General features: G+C 42.8%; 1 long non-coding RNA gene across 1 annotated transcript in view; it reads left to right on the top strand.

Annotated features, from left to right (window-relative positions):
• LOC130840501 (uncharacterized) overlaps positions 1-12,866 on the top strand; it is a 58,320-nt gene that overhangs the window by 24,828 nt on the left and 20,626 nt on the right. The window contains exon 3 of the long non-coding RNA XR_009050020.1: positions 7,713-7,745. This is a non-coding gene — a long non-coding RNA (uncharacterized LOC130840501). The remainder of the gene's footprint in view (positions 1-7,712; positions 7,746-12,866) is intronic.

The following is a 12,866-nucleotide window of genomic DNA, read 5'->3' as shown; positions in this document are numbered from 1 at the left end:
GGCACTGTATATTAGAACCAGTAATGCAATGCCTCTGGCTTTATTTTTCTTTCTCATGATTGCAGTGGCTACTTGGGGTCTTTTGTGGTTCTGCACAGATTTGAGGGTTGTTTGTTCAATTTCTGTTTAAAAAAGCAATTGCACTGCATTTCTAAATTGCTTTGGGTAGTATGGACATCTTAATAACATTAATTTTTCCAGTCCATGAGCACAAAATAACTTTTCACTTATTTGGGTCTTCGATTTCTTTAAGCGATGTCTAATAGTATTTCAGTGCACAGATCTTTCATGTACTTGGTTAAATTTATTCCTAGGTATTTTATTCTTTTTAATGAAATTGTAAAAGCATTGTTTTCTTAGTTTTTATTTCTAAAAGTTTGTTGTAAATGTATAAAGTTACAACCAATTTTTTGTATATTAATTTTTTTATTTTATTTTATTTTATTTTATTTTTTTTGGGGGGTACATCAGGTTCAATCATCTGTTTTTTTTTTTTTTTTTAATTTTTTTTTGGGGGGTACACCAGGTTCAATCAACTGTTTTTATACACATATCCCCATATTCCCTCCCTTCCTTGACGCCCCCCCCTCGAGTCCCCCCCACCCTCCCTGCCCCAGTCCTCTAAGGCATCTTCCATCCTCGAGTTGGACTCCCTTTGTTATACAACAACTTCCCACTGACTATTTTACAGTTGGTAGTATATATATGTCTGTGCTACTCTCTCGCTTCGTCTCAGCTTCCCCTTCACCCCCCGTCCCCTCCCATACCTCGAGTTCTCCAGTCCATTCTCTGTATCTGCATCCTTATTCTTGTCACTGAGTTCATCAGTACCATTTTTAGATTCCGTATATGTGAGTTAGCATACAATATTTGTCCTTCTCTTTCTGACTTACTTCACTATGTATGACAGATTGTAGTTCTATCCACCTCATTACATATAGCTCCATCTCATCCCTTTTTATAGCTGAGTAATATTCCATTGTATATATATGCCACATCTTCTGTATCCATTCATTTGTTGATGGGCATTTCGGTTGTGTATATTAATTTTGTATTTTGCAAGTTCCCTGAAATTGTTTATTAGTTTTCTCAACTTTTTGATGGGGTCTTCAGGGTTTTCTGTAAATAATATGTATGTCTTCTGTAAATGGAGACAGTCTTCCTTCTTCCTTTCTGATTTGGATATATTTTGTTTATTTTCCTTGCCTAATTGCTCTGACTAAAACTTCTGGTGCCATCTCAAATAAAAGTGATGAGACTGGACATCCTTATCTTGTTCCTCATCTTAGAAGAAACACTTTTAGCTTTTAGGTGTGGAGTAGGATGTTAGCTTTCAGTTTATCAAATGTGCCTTGGTTATGATGTGAAATATTCCCTCTGTACCCATTCTAAAAACACTATTTATTTATGTATTTATTTATATTTTTATTGTTATTTTTTGTCTGTGCTGCACAGCTTGTGGGATCTCAGTTCCCCAAATCCAGGCCTTGGCAGTGAAAGCCTGGAATCCTAACCACTAGGCCACCAGGGAACTCCTTCTCTGTACCCATTTTTAACAGAGTTTACCATGAGAGGATGTTGACTTTTGTTAGATGCTGTTTCTGCATCTATTGGGATGATTGTATGGCATCACCATGCCTGGGATAAATCCTACTTGATCATGGTAGATGGTCCATGCGATGGCTTGGTGAACTTGTTTTGCTGAGAATGCGTGCATCCATATTCATCAGCTTTATTGGTCTGTATTCTATTTTTTTCTCAAGTAGTGTCCTTTGTGGTTTTGGTATCAGAATAATGCTGGCCTCATAAAATTAGTAGATATCATTTCCTCTTCTAGTTTTTGGAAGAATTCGTGAAAAATTGATAGTAATTCTTTTTTAACTGTTGGGTATAATTCGTTAGTGAAGCCACCTGGTCATAAAATTTTATTTGTTTTAAAGTTTTTGATCACTGATTCAATCTCCTCACTCATTATTGGTCTTTTCAGATTTTCTATTTCTTTTTTTTAAGCTCTTTATTGGAATATAATTGCTTTACACTCTTGTACCAGTTTTTGAGGTACGCCAAAGTGATTCAGCTGTATTTACACATATATCCCCATATCCTCTCCCTGCTGCTACTCCCTCCCACCCTCCCTGTCCTGGCCCTCTAAGGCATCACCCATCATTGAGTTGATCTCCCTTTGTTATACAGCAACTTCCCACCAGCTATCTATTTTACATTTGGTAGTGTATATGTGTCTGCTACAGATTTTCTATTTCTTTATGAACCAATCTTGGTTGGTGTAAGAGTCGAGGAGTGTGTCAATTTTTTTTCTAGGCTGTCCACTCTGTCAGTGAGTAATTGTTGATAGTAGTCTCTCATGATCTTTTGTATATCTGTGGTATCAGTTGTAGTATCTCCCCTTTTATGTCTACTTTATTTATTTTGAGTCCTTTCTCTTGGTGAGTCTACCTAAAGGTTTGTCTATTTTCATTTCCTATTCCAAACATACAGCTTTTAATTTCATTGTCTTTTTAGTCTCTATTTCATTTATTTCCACTCAAATCTTTGTTATTTCCTTCCTTTTAGTAACTTTGGCTTAGTTTGCTCTTCTCTTTCTAGGCCTTGATGTGTAAAATTAGTTTGTTTCTTGGAGGTCTTTCTTGTTTCTTAACATAGGTATTTATTGTTATAAACTTTCCTCTTAGAACTGCTTTTGCTGCATCCCATAAGTTTTGGTATACTGAATTTCTATTATTTGTCTGTAGATATTTTAAATCTCTTTTTTGCTGTCTTCTTTGACCCACTGGTGTTGTTCAATAGCATGTGTTTTAATCTCAAATATTTGTGAATTTTCTACTTTTTCTAATTGATTTCTAGTTTTGTACATTGTGGTCGGAAAAAAATGCTTGTTGTGATTTCAGTCTTCTTAAGTTTATTAAGACTTGTTTTGTAGTCTAACATGTGGTTATTCATCTTAGAGAATGTTCTATGTGTGCCTGAGAAGAAAGCACATCCTGCGGTTTCGGGGTCCAGTGTTCTGTAAAGGTCTGCTACGTCCATCTGGTCTCATGTGTAGTTTAACAGCATTGCTCTTTTATTTTATTTTATGTATGTATGTATGTATTTATGTATTTATTTTTCCTTTAGAACTTTTACTGAAATACAATTGACATACAATAAACTGTGTATCTTTAAACTGTACAATTTGATATTTTTTCTTATTTATAATGTATATATGGCAATCCCAATCTCCCAATTCATCCTCTGCAACCCCCCCACTTGCTTTCCCCCCTTGCTGTCCATATGTTTGTTCTCTGCATCTGTGTCTCCATTTCTGCCTTGCAGACTGGTTGATTTGTACGATTTTTGTATATTCCACATATATGTGTTAATATACGATATTTGTTTTTCTCTTTCTAACTCACTTCACTCTGTATGACAGTCTCTAGGTCCATCCATGTCTCTACAGATGTCCCAATTTTGTTCCTTTTTATGGCTGAACAATATTCCATTGCATGTATGGACCACATCTTCTTTATCCAATCATCTGTTTATGGACATTTAGCTTGCTTCCATGTCCTGGCTATTGTAAAGAGTGCTACAATGAACATTGGAGTGCATGTGTCTTTTTTTTTTTTTTGTGGATTGGGGGTGGGGTGAGTTGTTGAAATGTGAATTTAATGGTCTCAACTGGAAGTTGTATATTATTTTTTAATGTATATTTTTCTTTCAGTTGAGGAAAATCAGTATTGTTTTAATGTGTCTACATAAATGGTATCAGTGGGATATAGATAATTTTAATTGCGATTAAAAATATTTACCTTTTACTCTTAACACCTCTTCCCCATTCTATTAAAGAATATTTTCACATAGTATTGATATCTTTTTTTTAAAGAATTTTTATTGAGATACAGTTAACATACAATAAACTGCATATATTTAGAGTGTACTATTTGGTATCCTAATCTCCCAAGTCATTCCCTCCCAACCCTCCCCGCTTTCCTCACTTGGTGTCCATATGTTTGTTCTCTACATCTGTGTCTCTGTTTTCACCTTGCAAACTGGTTGATTTGTACCATTTTTCTATATTCCACATATATGTGTTAATATACGATATTTGTTTTTCTCTTTCTGACTCACTCACTCTGTATGACAGTCTCTAGGTCCATCCGTGTCTCTGCAAATGTCCCAGTTTCATTGTTTTTTTACAGCTGAGTAATATTCCATTGTATGTATGTACCACATCTATTTTATCCATTCATCTGTTGATGGACATTTAGGTTGCTTCCATGTCCTGGCTATTGTAAATAGTGCTGCAATGAACATTGGAGTGCATGTGTCTTTTTGAATGATGGTGTTCTCTGGGTTTATGCCCAGCAGTGGGATTGTTGGGTGTTATGGTAACTCTATTTTTAGTTTTTCAAGGAACATCCATACTGTTCTCCATAGTGGCTGTATCAATTTACATTCCCACCAGCAATGCAAGAGGGTTCTCTTTTCTCCACACTCTCTCCAGCGTTTACTGTTTATAGATTTTCTGATGATGCCCATTCTAGCCAATGTGACGTGATAGCTCATTGTAGTTTTGATTTGCATTTCTCTAGTAATGAGTGATGTTGAGTAGCTTTTCCTGTGCTTCTTGGCCATCCATATGTCTTCTTTGGAGAAATGCCTATTTAGGTCTTCTGCCCATTTTTTGATTGGGTTGTTTGTTTTTTGATATTGAGGTGCATGAACTGTTGATATATTTTGGAGATTAATCCTTTGTTGATTGGTTTGCAAATATTTTCTCCCATTCTGAGGGTTGTCTTTTTGTCTTGCTTATAGTTTCCTTTGCTCTGCAGAAGGCTTTAAGTTTCTTTAGGTCCCACTTATTTTTTTTTTGTTTTTATTTCCATTACTCTAGGAGGTGGGTCAAAAAAGATCTTGCTGTGATTTATGTCAAAGAGTGTTCTTCCTGTGTTTTCCTCTAGGAGTTTTATAGTGTCCAGCCTTACATTTAGGTCTTTAATCCATTTTGAGTTTATTTTTGTGTATGGTGTTAGGGAGTGTTCTAATTTCATTCTTTTACATGTAGCTGTGCAGTTTTCCCAGCACCACTTATTGAAGAGGCTGCCTTTTCTCCATTGTGTATCCTGGCCTCCTTTGTCATAGATTAGTTGCCCATAGTGTATCTCTGGGCTTTCTATCCTGTTCCATTGATCTATATCTTTGTGTTTGTGCCAGTACCATATTGTTTTGATTGCTGTAGCTTTGTAGTATAGTCTGAAGTCAGGGAGTCTGATTCCTCTAGCTCCATTTTTTCCTCTCAAGATTGCTTTGGCTGTTCAGGGTCTTTTTTGTCTCCATACAAATTTTAGGATGTTTTGTAAAAAATGCCATTGGTAATTTGATAGGGATTTCACTGAATCTGTAGATTGCTTTGGGTAGTATAGTCATTTTCACAATGTTGATTCTTCCAATCCAAGAACATGGCATATCTCTCCATTTGTTTGTGTTGTCTTTGATTTCTTTCATTAGTGTCTTATAGTTTTCTGAGCACAGGTCTTTTACCTCCTTAGTTAGGTTTATTCCTAGGTATTTTATTCTTTATGTTGCAATGGTGAATGGGATTGTTTCCTTAATTTCTCTTTCTGATTTTTCATTGTTAGCGTATAGAAATGCAAGAGATTTCTGTGTGTTAATTTTGTATCCTGCAATTTTACCAAATTCATTGATTAGCTTAAGTAGTTTTCTGGTGGCATCTTTAGGATTTTCTATATATAGTATCATGTCATCTGTGAACAGTGACAGTTTACTTCTTTTCCAATTTGGATTCCTTTTATTTCTTTTTCTTCTCTGATTGCTGTGACAAGGACTTCCAAAACTATGTTGAATAGTAGTGGTGAGAGTGGACATCCTTGTCTTGTTCCTGATCTTAGAGGGAATGCTTTCATTTTTTCACCATTGAGAATGATGTGTGCTGTGGGTTTGTTGTATATGGGCTTTATTATGTTGAGGTAGGTTCCCTCTATGCCCACCTTCTGGAGAGTTTGTATCATAAATGGGTGTTGAATTTTGTCAGAAGCTTTTTCTGCATCTCTTGAGATGATCATGTGGTTTTTATCCTTCAGTTTGTTAATATGGTGTATCACGTTGATTGATTTGTGTATATTGAAGAATCCTTGCATTCCAGGGATGAACCACACTTGATCATGGCGTATGATCCTTTGAATGTGTTGTTGGATTCTGTTGGCTAGTATTTTGTTGAGGATTTTTGCATCTAAATTCATCACTGTTATTGGTCTGTAATTTTCTTTTTTTGTAGTATCTTTGTCTGGTTTTGGTATCAGGGTGATGGTGGCCTCATAGAATGAGTTTGGGAGTGTTCCTTCCTCTGAAATTTTTTGGAAGAGTTTGAGAAGGATGGGTGTTAGCTCTTCTCTAAATGTTTGATAAAATTCACCTGTGAAGCCATCAGGTCCTGAACTTTAGTTTGTTGGAAGATTTTTAATTACAGTTTCAATTTCATTGCTTGTGATTGGTCTGTTCATATTTTCTGTTTCTTCCTGATTCAGTCTTGGAAGGTTATACCTTTCTAAGAGTATGTCCACTTCACTCAGGTTGTCCATTTTATTGGTGTATAGTTGCTTGTCATAGTCTCTTATGGTGCTTTTTATTTCTACAGTGCCCATTGTAACTTCTGTTTCCTTTCTAATTTTATTGATTTGAGTCTTCTCCCTCTATTTCTTGATGAGTCTTGTAGTGGTTTATCAAATTTATTTATCTTCTCAAAGAACCAGCTTTTAGTTTTATTGATTTTTGCTATTGTTTTCTTTGTTTCTATTTCACTTATTTCTGCTCTGATCTTTATGATTTCTCTCCTTCTACTAACTTTGGGTTTTGTTTGCTCTTTTTTCTCTAGTTTCTTTAGGTGTAAGCTTAGATTGCTTATTTGGGGTTTTCCTTGTTTCTTGTGGTAGGATTGTATTGATATAAACTTCCCTCTTAGAACTGCTTTTGCTGCATCACATAGGTTTTGGATTGTTGTGTTTTGCCATTTGTCTCTAGGTATTTTGTGATTTCCTCTTTGATTTCTTCCAGTGATCTCTTGGTTATTTAGCAGCGTATTGTTTAGTCTCCATGTGATTGGTGTTTTTTACAGTTTTTTTCCTGTAATTGATTTCTAATCTGATACCGTTGTGGTTGGAAAAGATGCTTGTTATGATTTCAATTTCCTTAAATTTACCAAGGTTTGATTTGTGAGCCAAAATGTGATGTATCCTGGAATGTTCCATGTGCACTTGAGAAGAATGTGTAATCTGCTGTTTTTGGGTGTAATGTCCTATAGATATGTATTAAATCTAGCTGGTGTAATGTGTCATTTAAAGCTTGTGTTTCCTTATTAATATTCTGTCTGGATGATCTGTCCATTGGTGTAAATGGGGTGTTAAAGTCCCCCACTATTATTGTGTTACTGTCAATTTCCTCTTTTATAGTTGTTAGCATTTGTCTTATGTATTGAGGTGCTCCTATATTGGGTGCATATATATTCATAATTGCCATCTCTTCTTCTTGGATTGATCCCTTGATCATTATGTAGTGTCCTTTGTAGTCTCTTACAACATTTATTATTTTGAAGTTTATTTTATCTGGTCTGAGTATCGAAACTCCAGCTTTCTTTCGATTTCCATTCGCATGGGATAACTTTTTCCATACAATCACTTTCAGTCTTTATGTGTCCCTAGGTCTGAAGTGGATTTCGTGGAAACAGCATATATGTAAGTATTGTTCTTGAATCCAATCAGCCAGTCTGTGTCTTTTGGTTGGAACATATGGTCTACTTACATTCAAGGTAATTATCAGTATGTATGTTGATATTAACATTTTCTTCATTGTTTTGTTTTAGTTTTTGAAGGTTTTTTTATTCTCTTGAGTTAGGAGTTTAGGGTTTAGGGGTTAGGGGTTAGGGTTAGGGTTAGGGTTTAGGGTTTAGGGTTAGGGTTAGGGTTAGGGTAGGGTTAGGGTTAGGGGTTAGGGTTAGGGGTTAGGGTTTAGGGTTCAGGTTGGGGTTGGGGTTGGGGTTAGGGGTTTGGGTTAGGGCTTAGGGTTAGGGTTGGGTTAAGGGTTTAGGGGTTAGGGTTAGGGTTAGAGTTAGCGTTTTGGGTTAGGGTTCGGGTTAGTGTTAGGGTTAGGGTGTTGGATTTGGGTTAGGGTTAGGGCTAGTGTGTCAGATCAGTGTTAGGCTTTTGGGTTAGGGTGTTGTTTTATGTTTTGGGTTAGGGTGAGAGTGCTGGCATGGTAGGTGGCTGTGGTCGGAGGGTTAGCCACCAATGCATGTGCGTGTGCCTGGCACTGTGTTGGGTGTTTGGGAATCATCAGTGACTGACTGAGGCTACGTCGACCTGAGCTAATGTTCACACAGTGGGAGACAGACAGCAAACCATGGAGCCGGTTCCCTCTCTAGTGTGTTAGAATGTGTGTAGACACTGTGGGGGAGGATCGTAGACAGGAATGCTGAGGATAGGCAGGGGGAGGCCTTTACCGCGTTAAGCGGTGTCAATGTTATCCATTTTGAAAAGCTACGTTTACAGCATGAGCTTACCTGGGCTTTGCCAGGTGTGTTGGATGCCAACAAAGAGGCCAGTGTGGGTTATGGTTATGGTTTAATAGTTTTGTGTTTTGGTTTAATGGATAAATGTTTGTGTGTTAGGGTTAAGATTGGAGGTTAGACTTTACGGGTTCATTTAGGGGTTAGGTTTCAGGGATTAATGATTAGGTTTAGGCATCGTGTTAGGTTGTAGGGATAAGATGTTAGGAATTAGGTGTTCGGTTAAGGGGTCAGGCTATGGGTACAGGTTAGGGTGCAGGTTAGGCTTAGGGTAGGGGTCAGGGCAGGGGTACAGGTTAGGTTAGGGTATGGGTTAAGGTTAGTTAATGCATAAATAGAGTTTCTTTCTTTACCTTAGTTTAACGCACATCCGTGGTGTGGACGTCTGCACGCACAAGCTTCTCCATGACCTCTTCCTACACTGGACACTGCCCTGTGTCCTCTTCCCACATGGGTTGACCCCATCCCTGCTTCTCCCTGATGACCTCATGTGTCCTGGGCAGGAAGGGGGCTGAGGAGGAGGCTGGCCTGTCCACCCACCTGAGGTGACTGCCTGTTCCCAGCAGGTTTCACATCCCCTCTCTGAGGGGACCAGCTGACAGAGACTCATCTTAGGGGGATTGCTTTGCAAATATCCCCTTCAGCAGGATTTGTATTACAAAACCTTCCTTTAATGGGATTATTTTATAATCCTGTCTTGGGGGGTCACCTGGGAGGCTTGCTGCCCTGAAGCAGGCTCAGCTTCACGTCACCAGGGCAGCTTTCCTGGACCACACTCACCCCCTCCTTGTCCACTCCCAGCTCAGACCCAGAAAGGGCCCCTCAGGCCCCGAGCCCCATGGCTCTGCCTGGGCTCCCACTCCCCTCCTGCCTGGTCCTTCCCTTCTGTGTCACCTGCAGGGTCACCAGGAGCTCCCACCCACCCGGGGCCGGCTGTCCGCTCTGCCCTGGGGAGGCCTCCTTGGTGGTCAGGCAGAAGAAACAAGAGGTCCCCATGGGGCTTCCCTCACGCAGCACAGTGGCCAGAACCCGCCTACAGATCTCATCACTCTGGATGTGCCCAGGCAGGGGTTCAGGGGGCCCGCAGCTTCTCCTGGTTCTCATCTCACCCCAGCACTGCACACAGGGAAGTTGCTAAGCAACTCTGTGCTCGCTGCACAGAGAGGACGCTCACTCACATGCCCTTCCCAGCACACGGGGCTCTCGTGGGCAGGCCCCTCCCAGGATATAGAGCTCACCTGGGGGGCACCCCGGCAGGGCTTGGCACACAGGAACCGTGCACATAGCCCTTGTTGTGGAGCACCCCCAGCCCACTTGTTGGTCAGAGCTGACCCTGAGCACCTACGAGCAGGACCTAAACGAACAAAGAGCAGCTCCTGGACAGGGCTGTGACCCTGGGCTTTACTCTGTGTGGCCTCCCTCCACCGGGTCTTCCAGAGGCTTCCACTGCACCCGTGGCACCAGGCCCCTGCCTCCACCCACCACCCCTCTTCTCCCTGAGTCACAGGTTCTTCTCAAGTAGAGAGGGTCTTCTTAAAGTTGTTTCCTACCCATGAGCCAGTTAAAATGATTAGAAAACAAGCCGGGGCTGCAGCCCTGTATCTATCCTGACCCTCAAGACCCCACACCTCTTCCTTGGACCTGGCCAGTGAAGCAAGGCCCATTTTCTCAACTGTGAGCCCCTGATGGGAGAGGTTTGGCTGACCTGGGCAGCCTGACCCTGCCGGCCAGCTCCCCCCCCAGGTGTGCCCGGGTTGAGGTCTATATAAACACCCCCTCCAGGCAATAGGGGCCTCTGCAGCTGTGCCTGACGCCTCACCCTCTGCCCCGTTAGCAGCCGTGGGGCTGGGATGGTGGGAGTGCGTGAGCGGCCATGGCCTTTTGGGTGCCCGGTCTGGGTGGGGCTCTGCGGGACGTTCCGCAGGAGGTGCCAGGCTGCCACCTGCTAAGGAAGAGGATGTGTCACCTTACCTGCTGTTGGAAGTTCTCCCCGGGCAGAGGTGAGGAAGCAAGAAAAAAAGTGGTGGCGGCCAGGCCAGGAGGGGTAACTCAGGGAGGGAAATGGAAGCTTCCAGAAGAACACCCGGGGCCAGGACCAGCCTGCCTGGTCTGCAGGTACCGACTTGGAATGAGTGCTGTCTCTGGGGTGGCTCCAAGCCCTTTCCTCCAGGCTTTAAAGTCTTTGCACATATTCAGGTGCTTTACCTGGGAAGGGTAGATAAAGTTCAGGAGCAGTTGGCCTGGTGTCCATGTTTACTCAGAGACGCCTCTTCCTGGCCCACCAGCTTTCCAATGAGGACACTCCTTGCAGGGGGCTGGTGGCTGCACGTGAGGCAATTCCCCACCTCTGACCATCTTCAGGATTGTTTATCACTGTGGCAAGTGTCCTGACTGGGTTTTCATCTGTGTAACTGGCGGGTCCTTAATTAGCCGCATGAATGGTGACATCAAAGGTCCTGAATCAGGATTGAAATACGTACCCCCCCACATGTACAGGTGTAAGAACCTGGGAAGGCCATGTGCAGCCGGCACCCTTAGGGATGGGCTTCTGACTAGACCCCTCAACATTCTGGTGTCCAGCCACCGCTTTAGGATTCTGGGGGCCCAACGCTGACTCTAAGGGTTCTGTAATCCAGCCTCTACCTGCCTTTAGTGAGACCCAGGATCCTACAGGGCAGGGTTTGTGTGACTGTTCTGTGGCTTCTGTAATGAATGACCACAAGCTGGGTGGTTTAAAACAACAGGAATTCATCCTCCCCCAGTCCCGGAGACCAGACATCTGCAATCAAGGTGTTGCAGGGCTGAGGTCCCTCCAGAGGCTCCAGAATAGGGTTCCTCCTGCCTTTTCCAGCTTCTGGGGGCTCCAGGCGTCCCCAGGCTTGCGGCTGCATCCCTCCCAAATCCGCCTTCATCTTCACGTGGCTTCTCCTCTGTGTCTGGTTCTGTCCTCTGTTGTCTCTCACAGGACTCTGTCAATTGGGTTGAGGGCCACCCTAACCCAAGATGACCTCACCTCGAGATCCTTAACCACATATACAAAGACCCTTTTCCCAGCTATGGTCCTGTTCACGTGCTCTGGGGGACACATCTTTTGGGGCCACCATTCAACCCATTATCTGTGCATGAAAGAACCCTCATTTTAGGAGATTACCAGGATCCCATATAGACTGGCGCAGGCAGCAGCCCTGTGGGTGGGGGTCTGGGGAGAATGAGGACCCTGGACTCACCTGGAAAGGATCAAGGCCTGGCGTCATCAAAAGGTGAGCTCTTCCACCACGGGGCCTGTGAAAACAGCCACTCCATCCTGTCCGTGGAAAGGGACTCAGTGCTAAGTCCAAAAGTGTTTACCTTGAAAGCTGGCTCTTCTGGGATTTCATCATCAATAGCATCACATAACCAGTCACTACGGGCCTGGAGGAGTTGCTTCCTGGCGCATGATGATGTCACTGTCACTTTAGGCTCAGGAAGCCTAGAACAGGAATGTTTGAAGGAGAAGAGTTTGGGAGATTGCAAAGATTGGTTGTCAAGGAAACTAAGCAGGTTTGTCAAGGTTGTCAAGGAAATGTCTCCTTTAAACTGAAGTCAGAGCTGGGGGAGCTGAACTCCAGGGATCTTTTAAAGGGGCTGCTCTGAAGCACCATCACCTGAGTGGTGGTCTCAGCCTAAACTGTGGTTTGAGAAAAAGTGTGATGAGATTAACAGATGGGGAGGGGTTTGTAAGGCACCTTGGCTTTTAGGACAAAGGTTTGTTGCTGGAAGTGTCTCCCCCAAATGGGCTGAAGCTCCGGATGTCTCTGTCCCCTTCACGTGAGAGTCCAGGGCAGGTGGATGTCAGGGCCCAGGCTCTGTCCACCTTGTTTCTCCTCCCTGCTTATGGGAGGAGGGCTCCAACCAGCAGGATGGGGTGACCACGTGGGCACCATGCCCTCCGTCCTAGGATGCAGGCTGGCCAAGGCCCTCGCCACCTCCACCACTTGCCCTTGGTGACACGAGACACTGCCCCAGCTGCAAGGGTAGGGAAGGCTGGGAGGTGCAGGGTGGCTGTGAACAGGAAGAAGGGAAATGGGCTCTGGTGGGCAGCTGGGCGGCTTTGCTGTGAGGGTCACCCGGACGCTAGCTCGTAGTCTCTGGGTCCTGTGATGCTTCAATGCTGTGTGTTTCGGGAAATCCTATAGGACACGGTCTACACAGGTGAAGCTTGTGCTCTCAGTGGAGGTGGTGAAACCAAAGGTCTGCAGTTCAGACTGAAGGCCCTGATGTGGGTGTTCAGACAGGGCAAGACCAACTGGTT

This window comes from Hippopotamus amphibius, chromosome 17 (genome assembly GCF_030028045.1).
Source record: "Hippopotamus amphibius kiboko isolate mHipAmp2 chromosome 17, mHipAmp2.hap2, whole genome shotgun sequence".
In the NCBI taxonomy this organism is placed as follows: domain Eukaryota; kingdom Metazoa; phylum Chordata; class Mammalia; order Artiodactyla; family Hippopotamidae; genus Hippopotamus; species Hippopotamus amphibius.
This window is presented reverse-complemented; position numbering and strand designations above follow the sequence as displayed.